Source organism: Triturus cristatus, chromosome 2_1 (assembly GCF_964204655.1).
Source record: "Triturus cristatus chromosome 2_1, aTriCri1.1, whole genome shotgun sequence".
Taxonomy (NCBI): Eukaryota; Metazoa; Chordata; class Amphibia; order Caudata; family Salamandridae; genus Triturus; species Triturus cristatus.
Genome location: NC_140581.1, coordinates 464,177,962 through 464,196,093, shown reverse-complemented (window position 1 = coordinate 464,196,093; position 18,132 = coordinate 464,177,962). Strand labels below are relative to the sequence as shown.

The 18,132-nt window shown below is 47.9% G+C and overlaps 1 long non-coding RNA gene across 1 annotated transcript in view; it reads right to left on the bottom strand.

Annotated features, from left to right (window-relative positions):
* Positions 1 to 18,132, bottom strand: part of LOC146865482 (uncharacterized) — a 55,333-nt gene that overhangs the window by 26,946 nt on the left and 10,255 nt on the right. Inside the window, exons 2-3 of the long non-coding RNA XR_014970318.1 lie at positions 10,137 to 10,185; positions 9,973 to 10,043 (exon numbers count right to left, since the gene is read on the bottom strand). This is a non-coding gene — a long non-coding RNA (uncharacterized LOC146865482). The remainder of the gene's footprint in view (positions 1 to 9,972; positions 10,044 to 10,136; positions 10,186 to 18,132) is intronic.

The following is an 18,132-nucleotide window of genomic DNA, read 5'->3' as shown; positions in this document are numbered from 1 at the left end:
ATGAAATTTCTTGATATGACTCGAGTGTAACCAACCCTTGCGACCCTCGACCTTCACTGCTGTCCTCGTCGTTAGAAGAACCAGCTTTGGTTGTTGCCAACGAGGCTCCAACGGGCTTCTCCTGTCGAAGTTTCTGACGAAAACTAGGTCCCCCGGAACCACTTCATGGGGCTTTACCTCGGTGTTGTCGGGAAAGGCTGCAGCTACCTGTGAACGGCAAGATTGTAGTGCAGACATCAAGGAAGCAAGGTAATCTGTCAGCATATTACAATCAACATCAGTTATTTTACGAGGTATAGGCGTCCCCCACATATTTGGTGGCCTACCGAAGACCACCTCGTACGGGGATAGCCCTGTGCGAGAATGGGCTACCATTCTCATGTAAAATAGTGCAACCGGTAAGGCTACTATCCAGTCGACACCTTTCTCTCTACAGATTTTAGAAAGTCGTATTTTCAGGGTCTGATTATGACGTTCCACGAGACCTGCTGCCTCGGGATGTCGGACACAGTGGAATTTCCATTGATAGCCTAACAAGAGTGAAATGTGTTTCATTAGCTCGGATGAGAACGGCTGGCCATTATCTGAGTACACGATACGGGGCAAACCATACCGTGGGAAGAATTCACGAACTAATTGTTTGGCAGTAGTCGGGGCAGTGTAATCTGAGACGGGATACGCCTCTGTCCAACGGGAAAGAGCGCATACAACTACGAGGACATATTTGAATCCTCAACATCGTTCCATCTGGATATAATCCATCTGGAGGACTTCAAAAGGGTGATCGGGAGGTTGGAATCCACCCTGCTCTACAGGTAAGCCTTTACCTGGATTGAACTGGCAACAAATCATACAAGTTCGGACTTTCTGTTTGGCTGCAGCTCGTAAGTGTTTGTTGAACCAAATGTGTTGAATACTGTCTAACATGGCTTTTTCTCCTAGATGTGCTGGACTATGTATTGTGTTAATGATAACTTGAACCATTGAGTCGGGGAGAAACCATATAGATTTTCCCTTCGTCATCCATCCCTGATCTGTTTGGATCCCTCCTAATTCAGTCCATTTCTTTATTTCCTCTGGTGTAGCATGTGTCTGTATGTCAATTACATCAAGGGCGGGATCCTTAACTGTCATGCAGTGTGTCGGTGTCGGAACTATTGTCTTTGTCAAGTCAGTTGCATGAGTCTGATTCTGTGCTGTTTGCTTAGCTGTTCGGTCTGCTAGGTCGTTACCCTGGGAAATAATATCGGTGACTTTTGTATGAGCTTTACACTTCATGATAGATATTGAAGTAGGTAGATGTATTGCATCTAACAGGGCTTGAATGAGGGGGCCGTGTTGAATGTTGGCACCGTGAGAAGTCAAATAACCTCTCTCTCGCCAAAGGACTCCAAAGTCGTGTACGACTCCGAAAGCATAACGTGAATCTGTATATATGTTAACTTTTCTATTCTTGGCTTGAATACAGGCTTGTGTCAGAGCAATAAGTTCTGCTGCTTGAGCTGATAATGTGTCAATACAATTTGTTTCAATGACTTCGGTGTCTGTCGTGACTGCATAAGCGGCCACTAACTTTCCTGTACTTGTTCTCATACATGAACCATCTACATAAAGTGTCAGGTCTGGATCTGGTAATGGGACATCTGTCAAGTCTTGTCTGGGTTTCGTCGTAATAGTAATGACTTCAATACAATCATGTGCCAGTGGGTCTGTTCCACTTAATGGCAAAAGTGTGGCAGGATTTAATGTACTACAACGTCTGATTTCTATGTGTGGCTGAAACAATGTGAGTTCGTAACCTGTCAGTCGTGCTATAGTCAAGTGTTGTGTCTGTGTCCGGTTCAAGAGAACTTCTACTGCGTGTGGTACCTGTACTGTCAATTGATGTCCTAATACTATGGAATCGCTTTGTCTAATCGCTAAAGCTGTCGCTGCAACTGATTTCAGACACGCAGGAAGAGCTTGAGCTACGGGATCTAATGTGCTAGAAAAGTAAGCACATGGCTTGTGTGATCCTGCTTGTTCCTGAGTGAGTACTGACAAAGCAGTACCTTCACGTTCTGTAACAAAGAGTGTAAAAGGCTTACTGTAACATGGTGTCGCTAAAACAGGTGCTTGGCATAAAGCTTTCTTTAAGTCTTCAAAAGCTTGTGTATGTTCTGGAGTCCAAGGGAGGACAGTCGATGTCGCTGCCTCCTGGGTTGTCAACTGAATGAGTGGTTTTGCTAAAAATGCATATGGGGTTGAGCGTCGTTAACGGGTGGTGTGCGTGGCTGCGCACCATTTGCATATTCGGGGGCTGCATCGTCTAAATAGGAAGAAAGGAAAATGTCTTTTGCGGTCTTGGGATGTACTTTAATCGGGAGTAACGGAGGTGGCAGATCTTTTGGTACCTCCAAGGTGGCCTTAGGCAAACCCTCGGCCAGAAGAGGATACATACCATTCATAAGAGTGTTTCGTTGTCTGTCTATTTGTTCTGTTTTTACTCGGGTACCTTCGTCAATTAATATGTTTTCTCGGGCTTTTTCTGAATCTTCCCTACTTTTCTCTTCCTTTCTGAGCGCTTTCTCTGTGCGCCTATGCGATTCTTTACGCCATAATTCAATGGCATCTTTCTGTGACTGTCTTGCTTTCTTTTTCCATAACGCTTCTTCTATTCTCATGATGCAATCTGCATCCCATGTTCCAGCAGCGGGCCATCTCTGACTCTCTGCTAAGTCCTTGGTGTAGTCCACCCATAGATCAAGATATAATACGGCATCTAGGCCATGTTTATGGTACATAAAGTACCCTGGAGTGTCCCTAGGTGGGATGGGAACAGCTTCCTCGAGTATCCCTTTTCTAGTTTTTATCTGTCTTAATTTTGAAAATAACGGCATCTTGAACCTTGTTACTTAATTCTTACTCGGTCTTGAACACAATAATTACAATAAACACAATAATGAAGATCGAACAATCACTCATACCACGACATTTAAAACATATCAAAACATTTTAGAACGAACAATAATAATTAGAATAAAACTAGTTAACTGCATAATACTAAATATACTGTATGTACTGCTAAACAGTACAGATACACTGCAAAAACAGTGTAGACCAGGTCTGTGTACCCAGACCCGTCTTGACCGGCACAAATTAATGCGCACGTCTAGATGCGTCCCCAGCAACGGTACTCACCGGGAAGCACGGAACGGAAGGCCTCGGAAGTCTGGACTGGACTAGACCAAACTGGACTGGACTCGACTCGTGACTTAGATACTTCGGAACTTCGGAATCTGGTGGGCCTCTGTATACCTCGGATCTTGCTCTCTCAGCTAGGCTCTGGTCGGGATTCTCCGCACTCCTCACCGCCTCGTCTGGGTGTTGATCGCAGCCTCAGTCGCCCCCGTTGGCCTGAGGGAGATACAGGAAATCCTGCGGGTACGCGTAATTGTCCGTCCGGCTGTGGCAGGAGACCGGGTCTGCAACGCACCTCCGGCGCGTGGGGTGTGAGAGGCGTCCCTGTTCGGGCGCCAATTATGTGGTAAATTTAAATTACCTAGACTTAATTTATGTGGTAAAATATAATACAAATAACTCAGTAAAAATAAGAGGCAGAATCCGTGGTATTCGAGGGTATAATAGGGAATTTATTCCTTACAAAGGAATGATGGTTCGAACCAGGCAATCGAGTTCCGTCACCACGAAGGTTCAGGAAGGGATCAGCAATACATTATTGACAGGTTATAGCATATATAGTAATGCATTACAGTAGAGACAGATGCAGGAGGCGTAACAGCTGATAAGAATACACATACATAATAGAAAAGGCGTTACAATAGGCGTGCATAGAGGCGTATACTAAAAACGTCATTATGATGATGACACAAGTGGGTGGATCCATAAGAGAATCCTGCAAAGTCAGCAAAAAATATATGGCAGAGATGCGCGCGCAGCCGCATGACGTGTGATTGACGTGTAACTAGAGGGTGAAGGGAACTTGACATTTAGCCCTACATGAGGAGACAGAAGTCTGGGGTGTCAGGACAACCTAGTCCTAAATCATATCTAATATCTTGTGTTTAAGGAACTATATTATCTGGAAGGAAAGGTCTTCTCGGACAGATCCTATTCTATACTGACTGCTAGTGCGTGTACAAGCGTCTAAGTGTCTACATGAGATGCGAGGGGGCATGGGCCTACCATGGTAACGAAAGTCATGAATTACTTGCACGGAGGCAGTAAGGCCGGGCCCTTTGCTCTGCAGCTAGAGGGATGTTTACCTAAGCTACTTAGACAGGAATGCATTTCTTGAGGAGCGGAACAGATAACTTGAAGGCTGAATACAGTTTTGGCAGGCAATAGGCCGGGCTAGGCACCGTCAGCCGCGCAGGAAGTAAGACAAAGTTCATGGATACAGATGCAGGTCCAGGCTGGAGCATTCAGAGGCAGAAGCAAGAAAAAGCTCGATGGCAGAATTCAGGGCCTACCTTGCCAGAGCTGGAAAACGTGAAAAGTATACCATATAAAGACGGTGGCAAGGCATACTTAGGAACGGAATATCTGGCCCATTCATGGCAGATATGAAAGAGGACATATTAACGTTGGACACAATTGTATTTGCGTCTTCATAGCTTGAAGTGGAGGGAACATACATGTACTTGTAACATGTACATGGAGCCGTTGGGGTCTAGATAGGGGACACAATTGACCATAAAAATTCATATTTCCTCACAAGAATAAAAGCTGCATCCAGAGGCCCAACATCTGCCTGGTATTGAAAACCTACCTGTGTATATTTACCATGCTGACGCCTATTTGCCGAACTCTTCTTTTTCACATCTGTCGCCAAGCTGCACAACCTGACCTGGGACCTAGGTGCCTGCTTGTTTTCCTGATGCCTGCTTGTCTTCATGCGACAAATGGAGTTCTGGTGCTTGTTTCATTACATCTCAAAACGTCATTTATGCCATCCGCTGTCCATGCGACCTTATTTACATTGGACAAACCATCCAAATGGTCAAACAAAGGATAATAAAACACAAAAGTAGAATCCATTGTAAGGTCCTTACAGTACCCCTGGTTGCACATTACATCCAAAAAAAACACTGCGAAACTGCTATCACTTGGCAAGTGATAGAGCAACCCACACTACCAATGAGAGGGGGTGACTTGAAAGCGCTCCTTAATAAGTGTGAATGCAAATGGATCGATGTAGGAAGGTGGAATCTGACTATATGGTTGCCCCCAACTTTTTGCCTGGTATTTGAATGGTTTTTGACTAGGCTGGCTGGGATCCTGCTAACCAGGACCCCAGCCTATCTGCTTCCTCTCTAAACTGATGTGAGTACCCTAGGTACCTACCAATTGGATACTGAGGACACCCTGTCAGCCCCTTGTAGATGGTACCCTAGGTACCCAGGGCTTGGGTCCCTCAGAGGCCTACCAGGGGCTGCAGCACTTATTGTGCCACCCTTGGGACAGCCATACAAACTGACACCACCAGACCACTACTGTAGTCTGGGTAAGGTGGTGCTTGCACCCCTTACAGAGATATAGGTATCCTGTATCCCACTTAATACAACACATATATCCTCATAGGTCACCCCTAAGGCAGGCCTTGCTAATCCTACATGGCAGGGTGCTGAGATATGTGTGAGGGGGAACCCCTACCTGAGTAGGGCCCCTCTGCAACCTTCATAAAACTATTGCTGGGTTGTTTGTAGTGCAGCCATACCATATACTCTTAACCACATTATAAGTAATCGCGATAGCGTGATAACTTGAGAGTGGCTGCACAGAACCATGTCGTGTTTGGTGTCAAACATGTAGGAATCATACCCCCAATCCAACCATGGGAGTGATGGCATGATACCCCCCTGCTAGAGGGGCGATATGGTAAAAGCGGCAGATTTTAGACACCAATTTAAAAGTGCACACGTAGTACAAAATGGATGCTACCCGCCACCCACACGACTCTGGCTGCCTGTTGCTGGGCAGAACTCCAGCCACGGCAGCTGGACAATAGGGATCTTGTTGCAGGGAGGTGCTCCCACCTCCCCAGACAGACTATGTGGATTGGAACTGGGTGGGTGCACCATAGGATGTCTTTCAGACTTGCACGTAGGCTTCTACAGTGCCTACTTCTGCATACACCGCCTCAAACCGGTTCAGGGGCATCCTGTCCCCTGCCCAGGTGGGAAAGCCACCCTTTCCCGCCTAAACTCTCATTGGTGGGCTCTGATTTAGACACTCCCCTAATCCTTGGATAAAGGGGAATACAGGGTCCACAGAGCCTCAGATTAATTTTGGACTTCACAGACTTGAACCTTCGACTTGCTGCCGCACAGCTGAATGAAGAAATCTCCCTTGGGGTAAAGGAGTTACCCCCCTGCTTGGCAGGCACCTGAAACACTGCAAGTGACCCGGTTGGAACTCCGCTGCTCCTACGGACAACAAAGACTTCTGCCTACCTTGAGGTAGGTTTCCAGGCATCCCAGAGGCCAGTGAGTGTGCACAGCAAAGCTAAGCACCGTGGACTCCGTGGGTGCCGAGATCCCCAATACCCCAGGACACCGGCCACCTCTTGCATAGCACACGATCCCGACCAGTGGGAAAGTTGTGCTTTGGCCCAATAATGAGCCAACCTCTCAGCATCATCTGTGCCAAAGATCAATGCCCTAGCCCGCTCCGGCGACCCGTGGGCGCAACTTTACGCACGCCAAATTGCTGCCTCTTGCAGTCCCTTGTCTCTCGACTGGTGGGCCCTAGCGGAGGTCAATCTTCACTTTAAAGGGCCCCCTGGTTGCTCCAGATCTGCTCTACAGTCTCCTTGCTGGAGACCTCGCTCAGACCTCGTGGGTCTGCACCAGTAGCTGTTTGGTGATTATTGCGTGGGTTGCGGTTGCCAAGGCTTAGTGGATCCTATCCGTACACTAACACCGCAGCGACCCTCATTCTTCATGGGACAGTCGTCCTCCAGAAGCTGGCCTTCCTTGAAGCATCCTGGACCCCGTGGCTGATGATCCAAGCTACCCATCTTCCACCTGGAAGCACCCGACATTGAAGGGCTCTTTCTCCTGAGCCCCCTGGTCACTGTGCCGTGACCCAGACTCTGTTCCCTCTGCTTTCAGGTCCTTACCTTCAAGATCTACATCTTCAATCTGCACGACATCGACGACGCTTCACGCCAGCAGCAGTTCTTCACCTTTTCCCATTGAAAACGAGATCGCGACCCGACATCGAAAACAACCTATGCACCCGCCTTCCCTGGGGCAGGTAACAGTGGTACCTCTGTACTGTCGTGTGTGTGGGCCCTCCAAGAGCTTAACTCTAAGCTGCTGAACTTGAACTCCTGCTAGAAGTGTTTTGATTCTTGCAATTTCCAACCGCGACATTCTCAACAGGGTTTAATAGAGATCCCGACAGTAGTTTATACCACTTCACGCGTCTCCCGTGGCCCCCTTCCTCACTACCTTGGGTGGTTTCTTAAGGGGCCAGTGACCCTAAGTGCCCTAGGCACTGTCTGTAAAATTGTTGTGGTTCGTATACCACTTTTTAAATATATGGTTTGGTCCCCCCCTGGGGCACTATGATTCCAGTGCTATGTATTGTAATTATCAATGCTTGTTTGAATTGTATCTTTACCTCCAGTTTCATAAAGAGACTAGTGGGATTATTCTTAGAATAAATACATATATTTTATATATATACCTGTGTGGACTACTCTTTCATTTGGTTATTCAAGAGGTTATCTATGGTAAAACAATAAGCTTAACACTCCTTCAAGACTTAGCCTGAAGGCTGCTCTCCACAGCTAACAACTAGGATAGCTTTCTTTAAAGGTTGTCTTTTAACCTATCACCTTAAGAGTTGAATTGGACTGGTGTAAGGTGTCCCCTATAACTTGTGGACAGCATATGCCAGGCCAACTTCACACAATCGACACTTGCAACTCTGTCCACGCAGGCCTTAACACTATTGATGAATGGAAAAGCACCACTCTACTCTGATTCTCTTATTCCACTTCACTACTTGACTGTATCTCTTTCTCAACTTGCACCAGTGCACTAGGGTTACTCTGAGATTCCTCTGAATTACCATTTGAGAATTGTTCCTTTCCCTCTATACCCTCCCCTCTGCTTTCCGCCCCCCGCCTATCCCTCCTCTCCAACCCCCCTCCCTCCTCCTCCCCCCCCACCTGCCGCTCTCGCGTTACCCCTTAGGAGACATGCCTCCCTTACATGACTACTCGTAGCCCTCTCCCTACATGCCTTTTATTATTTTCCTATTTATTAATTAGGATTATTTATTTATTATTAGTTTCATTCCCTTTCTCTTGAGTTCCGTTTCTTTTATTTGGCACATTTTTCCTCCACTTCCCCCCCCCCCGTGTTCTAGTCTTTTTTCACTAACTGCGCCAGGTCTCCCGGCCTGGCCCCTTTGCCGCGCTCACGTGATCTCCGACGTGATGGCCCCCTTTCTTTTTCTACTCCCCTGTGGTGGGCACTTTGCTATCGATTCACATGCCTCACGAGGAGCAGCGCCCCCATGCCCTTGCTGCCACCCAGATTCAGTCCTCGCATGCTACCAAGTAAGTTTCCTGACTCCACCACCCTCTTTGCCTTTCGTCCGCGTATGGACTCCCGCCGACCCCCGTGTCTTCTTCTCTCAAGGATTTCCCTTCTGGTCAGCACTGCGGAGCCCCGAAGAAATTCCAACCTCCTTTCCCACCGATGTTCAACCCCCGACACGGCCGGTTCACCATACTGCTCGATCAACGAAAGGATCGTTTCTCCAATCGAATCCATTTTTCCTCTTCTCCTCCCAGGTACTCCCCAGCACTGCGCTTCCCCCGGACCCCTGTCCACCGCTTCCCCGCCCACATTCTGATTCTCTCCCCCCCCTCCTTTCTTCCAGATTTGTTCTCCGTGATGTGATCCTCCTTATGCTGACCCATCCGGAACTCGTCTCATGCCCATATAGGTTTATTCCTTTTTCTTTCACTTCCATGGCCCTCTGCCTTTTCTTGACACGAGCCCACCTTGGTTTTGTTCCCCTCTCTCCGCGCTCCTAGGACCCTGCGCTTTCACCACATTTGATCCACTTGTTCTATACTGACCCATCCGGATCCCGGTTTACGACCACACAGATAATATTCTCTACCTCCTCCCGTCCTATCTCTGCCTCTTCCCTTATCTCCATGGCCCTCTGCCAAGTTCGCTACACGAGCTCTTCGCCTTGCTTTATTTTCATATCAAATGCTCCCTGCCCTCTGCGCTTCACTTTTTCTACTCCCAGCACTTCTGGTTTCTGCCACTCCGTCTCCCCTTCACTCACGAGCCTCACGCATCTTTACTGAGGACTGGCACCTCTCCATTCCTGGCGCCTGTGCTTCTTCCCTCGCCAGCACCCTGGCTCTCCTCTCCCCCACTTCCTCACCCTGATTTAGCACCCCCTTGGCTTTCTGCGCCCCCTTACCCCTACCCTCTCCTTTTTGCCCCCCTGTACAGCACCGTCTTTTAAACTGAACAACTCGGTCCTGAAGATGATCCTTAATCAGAGGATCGAAACGCTGTCGAACGTTCAGTGCAAATAATAGCGCATTCTCTCTTTTGTGGTTCTTTCTAAATGATTGTCTTGATTGCAAATACTTATTCATTCATTACTTGAACCACATTATAATTTTTCACTGTATATATTCTGTCACTAATGTTTTGTTGCGCCGTTTTCCGCTGATTCCACATTGTCACTTGCGTCGCCACTTTGTGTGTCACTTACACATTCAGCACCAAGTCCAATTCGGGTTGTTTTTTCACTTGCAATGTTTGCTTACAGTGCTGCTACAACTGTAATCTGCCTTAATTTATCCTTATGATTATAAACATTTGATGCCCAGTACATTTCTCAAAGAATCTTTGCCTGAGTCTCCCTTTCTTCTCCCTGCTTATGTCATGTACATGCATTTATAATTGTCCTGTATAATCATACCAGTTGAGAACTGTTGTCCTTTATGTTTCATTACTTCAGCATCACCGCTCTGCAGTAAGACTCTGGGGTACCTGTAAAAGAAAAGTAAAGCACTTACCAACATAGGACTGTTGTCACTAATTGGTAAGGTGCAAAGTATAAATGTAGTATGGAGAAAGACTTACTGCAATGGATATCTGTTATGAGCATCACTTATTCTGGATTTTGAAGTTCCTGAAAATAGAAAGGCACTATATGAGATTTAGAAAAGTGCCCTTTTTTACAAGGCTACTAATTTCAAAGTTATTTTTGCACATTTGGAGACTGTTTTGGCAGTTTCTTTGATTTAATCTCATTCTCAGAATTAGCTTACCACTGTAAGTATTTTAGGGAATGATAATACAATTCCCAGGATACTACGCATGGTAGAAGGTCCTTCCTATGTAGCTTAATAGGTAATTGAAGGGTTTAAATAAGGTTAATAATTCACACTATATCCTTTTCAGAGTCCTTATGTGTGTTTTTCTCTATCGATCTTCGAACTTACATATTGTTTTCTCTAATGCCAAAGTCTTAAGAGGGAAGTATTTGGTGAGCTGGATTAAGGGGAGGAAAACAGGGTAATTCTTTAGACTCTGTATCAGAAATATCCTCCATGTATGTACTTTTCTTTTGTTTGTTAAATACACACAGACACATCCCTTAGCGACCTGAGAGGGAACCAGTGTAAAAGTACCTATGCTAAGAAGGACCAGATTAAGCAGGGGACGACTCCTCTTCTTTCATCCACTTCCTCTTTCACTGGAGTATTGGTGCAGTTTGAATCTTCTGCTGGAATTTAAGCAGTGTTATTATATAGGTAGCATTAGGGCTTAGAATCTGGGATCGCATCTTGCTCCAGCAGAATTGTATAACCTGAAGAAGAAATGAAGAAACAGGCCAAAGCATTACAGTCAGGAAGGAGCAAATCCAGAAAAGTGTGGGTCCTTGGATGCCGGCTTTGTGCAGTTGTTGGATAAGGATGGAGTAGGAGACTGTGTTGAAGGCCCGTAGGATGAGGGCCACTGTATCACCTCTATCTATAATCATCGAATGTTGTCCATGGTGGCGATGAGGGTGGTCTCTGTCCTGTGGTTGGACCTCAGTCCAGAATGAGTGGTATTGAGGAGGTTGTTGTTGCTGAGGTGGGTGGATAGGGCATTTGTTTATCATGTTTTCCATGACTATTGACAGGCAAGGTAACTGGGAAATAGACCAATATTTTGCTATGATCTGCTGAGGGTTTCTTAAGGAAGAGGAGTGCTGTGGCATATTTCTGGGCATTCAGGTGGGTGGATGTAATGATTGAGTCACTCAGAATTGGGGTGGGGGCTGTGGTGATAGGGTCCAGTCATACTTTGATGAAGACATGGTGAGGGCAGGGTATTGGGGGTGCTCCAGAGTGTATGAACTGCATGTTCATTGCAGTTTCTTAAGTGGTGAAGGTGAGCCAGATGGCCAAGGTGGGACTCTGAGTTTTTGTTGAGATGGGCAGGGAGGGTGTGTGGGTGCAAGGGTACAGTTGGGGCTTGATGTGGTCATAGATGCTGGTGATCTTGTTGCCAAAAAATAGGGACAGCTGGGTCCATGGGTCCCGAGAAGTGCTGTTGGTGGTGCTTTCAATGTGGTCGGTGAGCACAGAGCGTTTGGGGGCTCTGATTTGCCTATGGCAGCGTTGGAGGACAGATTTGTAAGGGCTCTTGTTGGTGTCATCCTGACTTTGTCGCCATCTATGTTTAAGTTGTTTGCGGTGGTGTTTGTAAGCCTGGGCTCTTCTGTGTTCTCGTGGGCGATATATTCGCTTTGAGAGGAGCCAGGGTGTCTGCTCATGCAGTAGATCAATCAATCATGGAATTGTGAAGCGCGCTACTCACCCGTAAGGGTCTCAAGGCACTGGGGGGGGGGGGGTGGGATCTACTCCGGTCAGTCAATTAGCCAGGTCTTGATGGTCTTCCTGAAGATGTGCAGACTGGGAGCTCGTTCCAGGATTTTGCTGCGATTTGGGAGACGGCTCCTCCACCTGTTCTGACTCTGCGGATGCGCAAGGTTTTGGCGAGGGCGAGGTCAGAGGATTGGAGGTTTCTATTGATGTTTATGAAGTTTATTGGTTTATATAGCGCTGAATCACCCCAAGGGGGTATCTCTGTGCTTGGACGGTAATCCTGAACAGTCAGATCAGAGGGCTAGAAGAGGTGAGTTTTAAGAAGTTTCCTGAACTGTGAGAAGTTCGAACAGTAACGAAGTTGAAGAGGCAGTTAATTCCAAAAAGCAGGGGCAAGGTGGGTGAAAGCTTTGCCACCACTGCGCGCCTTTTTAATTCTGGGGGTGCAAAGTAGGAGTTTAGAACCTGATCTAAGAGATCGTGAGGGGGTGTACTTAATTAGCTTGCTAGAAAGATAGGAAGGGCCTAGGTCGTTTAAGGCCTTGAAGACAGTGCAGCCTATCTTGAATTTCACTCGCTTTCTCACAGGGAGCCAGTGGGGTTTGTTGAGAAGAGGAATAGAGGGGGTTCTAGGAGGGGCCCCAGCTACAAGGCGGGCAGCCGTGTTCTGCACAACTTGTAGCTTGTTAAGGGAGGCTTCATTGGCCGATAGAAGCAAAGCGTTACAATAGTCTAGTCTACTTAGTATCAGGGTGTGCATCAGCGTTCTTGTTAGTGGAAGGGGGTAGCAGGGTAAAAATCCTTCTGAGTAGACATAGAATATAATAGCAGGTGCCAGCAGTGGTGTTGGCATGAGCGTCTAGAGTGAGGTTCTGATTGATACTGATACCTAGGTTCTTGACCACTTCCTTGGGCAACGGGGCTTTACCCAACTCCTCGGGCCACCAGCTGGGCGACCAGCATATGGCAGCTCCTCCAAACAGCATGATTTCAGATTTTTCGGTGTTTAATTGGAGGAAATTGCTGTCTGACGATGGTGGCGAGGGGGGCCATGTAGATGTTGAAGAGCGTCGGGCTGAGCGATGATCCTTGGGGTACTCTGCAGCTGATCTCTGTGGGTTCGGAGAGAAAGGGAGGAAGTCTGATTCTTTGGGTTCTGCCGGTGAGGAAGGAGCGGAGCCAGACAAGGGCAGTCCCCTGAATGCAGGCGTCGGGAGTCTGGCAGTGAGAGTGCAGCGGGAGACGGTGTTGAAGGCTGCAGAGAGGTCAAGCAGGATCAGGGCCGCAGTGTGTCCTTGGTCGAGGAACGTCCAGATGTCATCTGTGGCGGTGAGTAGGACAGTCTGGGTGCTGTGGTTGCTGCAGAATCCAGATTGGGAGGGGTCGAGGATAGAGTTCTCTTCTATGAATTTCGTTAGTTGGACATTGACGATCTTTTCTGTGACTTTGGCCACGAAGGGGAGGAGAGAGATGGGTCAGTAGTTCTTGAGGTCCCTTGGATCTTCTGTGGGCTTCTTGAGGAGGGGCTTGACTTCTGCGCATTTCCTGTCGTCGGGGAATGTGCCGGCTTCGAGGAAGGCGTTGATGGTGCGTTGTAGCACCAGTTCGATGGCGGCGGCAGCTCTGTGGAAGATGTATGCTGGGCAAGGGTCCGTGGGGGCTCCTGAGGGAATGCCTTTCATGGTTGATACGGTGTCTTCTGTAGTGACTGGGGTCCAGGAGGAGATGGTAGGCTGACTTTCGTTGCTGGGGGGGGCGGAGTGGGTTATGTGTCCTGTGTCTGTTGGTCAAAATTGTCATAGAGGGATCATATTTTCAGGTGGAAGTAAGAGCCGAGTTTTGTTGCAGAGGTTCTGGAAGGGTGTGATGCCAGTGGCTTTGCTGGGTGGCTTTGTGAATTCCTGGATGATGTTGAAGAATTCCTTGGAGTTTCCGGTGTTGGCGTGGATTTTATTATGGATGAAGGTCCTCTTTGTGGATTTGATGAGTTGGTGGTATTCTGTCATGGTGTTTTCGTAGGTGAAGTCGTCTTCCGAATTTTTGCGGTTTTTCCAGTTCTTCTCGAGACGTCTGCAGGTAAGTCTGGCTTCTTGGAGGTCAGTGGTGAACCAGGAGGTCTTCCTGGGTCATTGTCTGTCAGGGTTGGGCAGGGCAGCGAGCTTGTCTACGCAGTTTGTGATCCATCTGTGAAGTTCTTTGGCTGCGGAGTTGGTGTCGGTTGTTGTGGGGGGGCTTCACGATTGAGGGTGGATCTGAGGTGTTCCTCGGTGATCTTGCTCCAGTTCCTTCGCGGTGGGCAGGATACCGGTTTGGGTGAGGTGGGCTTTATTACAGGGAAATAAACACAGTAGTGGTCCATCCAGATGGGTTGCGTGGTGTGGCTGAACTGGACGTTGCTCCCTCCTGCTGAGACAGGCTCCAGGGTGTGTCCTGCCTTGTGCGTAGGGGTGGTGACGAGTTGTTGCAGTTCGAGGTTGGTGAGGTTGTCCAGGAGGGCAGCGGAGTTGGGGTCGCTGAGGTTGTCGAGGTGGAAATTGAGGTCTCCGATGAGTATGTAGTCCATGGAGGCGATGGCGTGGGGCTCGATGAGGTCGGCGATGGTGGTGGTAAACGCGGTTCGAGGTCCGGGGGGTCTGTAGGCGAGGGTGCCTCATAAGGTCATTCTGGTGCTGGTCTGGATCTAGAAATGGAGGTGTTCGGTCATTGACGGGGAGTCGCTTGTGCTAGAGGTGGTAAGTCGGAGGGAGTTCTTGTGTGCGATGGCGAGTCCTCCTCCTGGGCGGTTTAGGCGGTCTTTCCTCTGGATCTTGTATCTGTCGGGGTTGGCGGTGACAATGCCGGGCGGAGGTAGGGATGGTCCATGTTTCTGTGAAGAAGACAATGTCTGGCGAGAGGGTGTTGAGGAGGCCCCAGATCTTTACTGCATATCTGTACAAGGAGCGCACGTTGAGGAGGATGCATCTCAGGGCTCTGGGCTGCTGGCATCTGGCGTGGGGACATCAGCCGTGGCAGTGCAGAGGATGGTGAAGGTTTGTCAGCAGTGTCGGCAGGAGAACTGGCTGTGGCAGGTGGCCGGCGTAGACAGCTGGCAGTTGTTGTTCCTTCCAGGGTTGAGTGCGAGGAGGACAGCAAAGTCGTAGCAGTGGGTGGTCGGAGAACCAGGGTCCCTGGCGTTGGTCACGGTTGGGTCATGGACGGGCGCAGCAGACAGGCTTGCCTTTGGCACGCCTTTGGCGCGCCAGCAGCCGCCATTAAATAGGGAAGGGGAGGGAAGCGCAGCTGGGAGGAGGAAGTGGGAACCAGGGGGGGGAGGGGCCGCAAGGGCAGCAGCGGCCGGGAAGAGGGCAGTGATAATGGGCGTGGAGGACATAGACAGGGGCACAAACAACAGGCAAAATACAAACAGGCAAAATAAACAGAGGCACAGAATTACGGGAAAAAGACAGACAAAAGTCTGAAAACGGGTACAAACACAAGACAGACAAAAGCAGACCAGCAGAAGAGTAAGGTTGTCCGGGCATACCCAATTAAGGTCATCAAACAAGCAAGAAAGCGAGCTTATAATACCCCGCGCGCTGCTTTATTAGAAAAAACCCCTAAGAAAAGCAGCGACTGCATTCCAGTAGTGACTACTTTTGGTCCACTCTCCACTAAAATTCGACAGACCATTCGCAGACACTGGCATCTGCTAAGTACTGCGAACATGCAAATGCCACCTCCCCGCTTCGCATTCAAGCGATCAACGAACATCCGTGATCGTCTGGTCCATACAAGACCAAGACAGGACCCCCGTGAGACCAACATTCCGCAGGGACATTACCCATGTGGGAGCTGTTCTGTGTGTGCGTTTACATCTGCCACTAAAAGTGTAACTCTTGCAAATAACACCACCTGGTTTTTAAACCAGTTTAGCAATTGTAACACAACTAATGTTATTTACAGACTGACATGCCCCTGTGACCTCCACTACATTGGCCTCACTAGCAGGAAGGTCAAAATCAGGATACAAGAACACCTGAGTACATTACGTGCAGGGAGACTAAGTACCAGACTGGTGCAACACTATCAGTCCCAAAAACATATGCCAAAAGATGTACGGTGGGTGGTCCTTGAAAGGGTGAAGGGGGACCTTTTCAATATGGAGACCAGATTAAGCACCAGGGAAGCACGCTGGATTTACCAGGAAGGGGTGGACAAAAATGGACTTAATGACCTTATTGAGTGGAATAGGGTAAGTGTATAGTCCATCAATCTCCTATACAGCCAGATAAAACTAGCTTGCGGTGGTATGCCAGAAATTTAGGTCCAGGCCCAACCTCGACCAAGGAGTAGAAACAGCAAGGGACTACCAGCGGACAACCTGTAAAAGAGAACTCTGTACCTCGTGGTGAGACAGGTCCGACTGATAGCTAGAAAAGAAATAGTTGTGATTGTGAAGTAAAATCTGGTAAAAATCTACAGAGCTACCTATTTAGAGTGATAGAGACATAGCTCTATTCCACCCCCCCAGGAACGAATAGTGGGCTGACAGGTTATGGACACCAGTCCAAGATGGCGGCGACGCATGACACAGATAGGAGCACCACATTAGACACTTCCTGAGCAGGGCGGTTCCCTTCCGGGTTAGTACACGAGTTGAACCAGGTGTATTTAATCCCAGGCAACAGCGCACCGGGTTGACGCGGTGCTGAGCTAACGCCGGACGCACAAGTGACTAAGGTGGGTGCTGCAGCAAGAGATACTAGTAAAGCAGGGACTCTGTGAATTCTTTAATCAGCTGGAACTTTTTAATTAGCTGGAAGCATGAGTGGTGATTTTGGGGCTACAGAGTGCGAGACGGGAGGGTCTGCAATATCTCGAGGGGGTCCCTTTCCCAGCCCTTATTTTAAATACAACCTCCGAAAACACAATGATGATGGTTTGAGTAGCGAAGATACAGCGTCTCATTACAGCCGCAATTTGAGACGCCGTAACACATTGGGGAGACTGGAAAACTGTAAGACAGGGAGGCGCCATTGATACTAGTAAAATGAGGCGCAAAACCGAAGGATATACGGACAGTGAGTTACGATATGCCCAAATCCATAATAACAGACTCACGATCCATGATTATGTGTTACAGGCTCACAGTAGGAGCCGTCCAGAAGAGCCCAGAACGAATGCAGTTTATCGCATACCAGAGCTCCAGGGTAAAGGTATACCCGTCCTGGGTCAAATTCCGGTAAATGACATGGCCTATACGCTACGAGGGGAATAATATTCTTTGCCCATTTGCCAATTGATGTCGTTTCGTGTTGTTGTTTGTCTCTCTACCCTTTGTCTCTTACAGAAGTTTTTACGAAAAGACAGGCGGAAATGCAGGGTTGAGAAAAAAACCCCACGCCCTGATGAAATTGCCATGAGTGTACCCAAAGGCAATGAAACATGTCGGCATTTTAAATTGAAGTAGACACACAGCACGGAATAAAATTGTAAGCCAGTGTGTACTAGTTCACTTTTATATATAAGTTGTGGGGATTCCTTGGTGCACACAATTTGGCACTATACCTTTCTTTACACACACCTTAGCACTCTCTAGGTTGTTACCTATTTCTCTTCCCTTACACTCAATTTGTTTTCGGAACGAGGGCTGCTGATGATGAGACCTTGAGGCAGCAGGCGAGTACCTTCCTGCTTAAACCTCCATGGTGGTGCTACCGTGAGGCTCCCTCGTTCCTTTCCTACACTTTTTCACTTCTATTGGGTGTTTTAGAGACAGACATTTGGGATCAATGAGACAATTGTACCTCATATGAATTTCTTCTTTTCTTTTCTTTTTCTAAATAGGTGAAATCATACCCATAAGCAGCGTTGATGGTGTAACCACATGCTCAATAGTTTGTCTTAAATATAAGACTAAGGGTATAGATGCTTGACTGGTCTTTCACCTTGGGAACAGGTCACTTGTTGTATGAAACGTTTGAGTGGGGGATGACCTGTTCTCTGCCCCTATAGCTCCAATTTGTGTTGTGGTTATGAGAACGGCAGCTTAGCCGTGAGAGCTTTTAAACGATTTTCTATTCATTACGAGGGACAACACGTAGCGACATTAACATTTGGCTGTGCTTCCTTCGGAAGCCATCCCCTGAAAATATTCACCCCTTTCCTCTCCGATTCCTGCACCTTGTACATCTCACTCACCATTTTCATAGATAATATCGGGAGGACTTGTACTGTGGGAGGTTCAATAGTAGAGAGATAGTAATATGGACAAGTTTTGC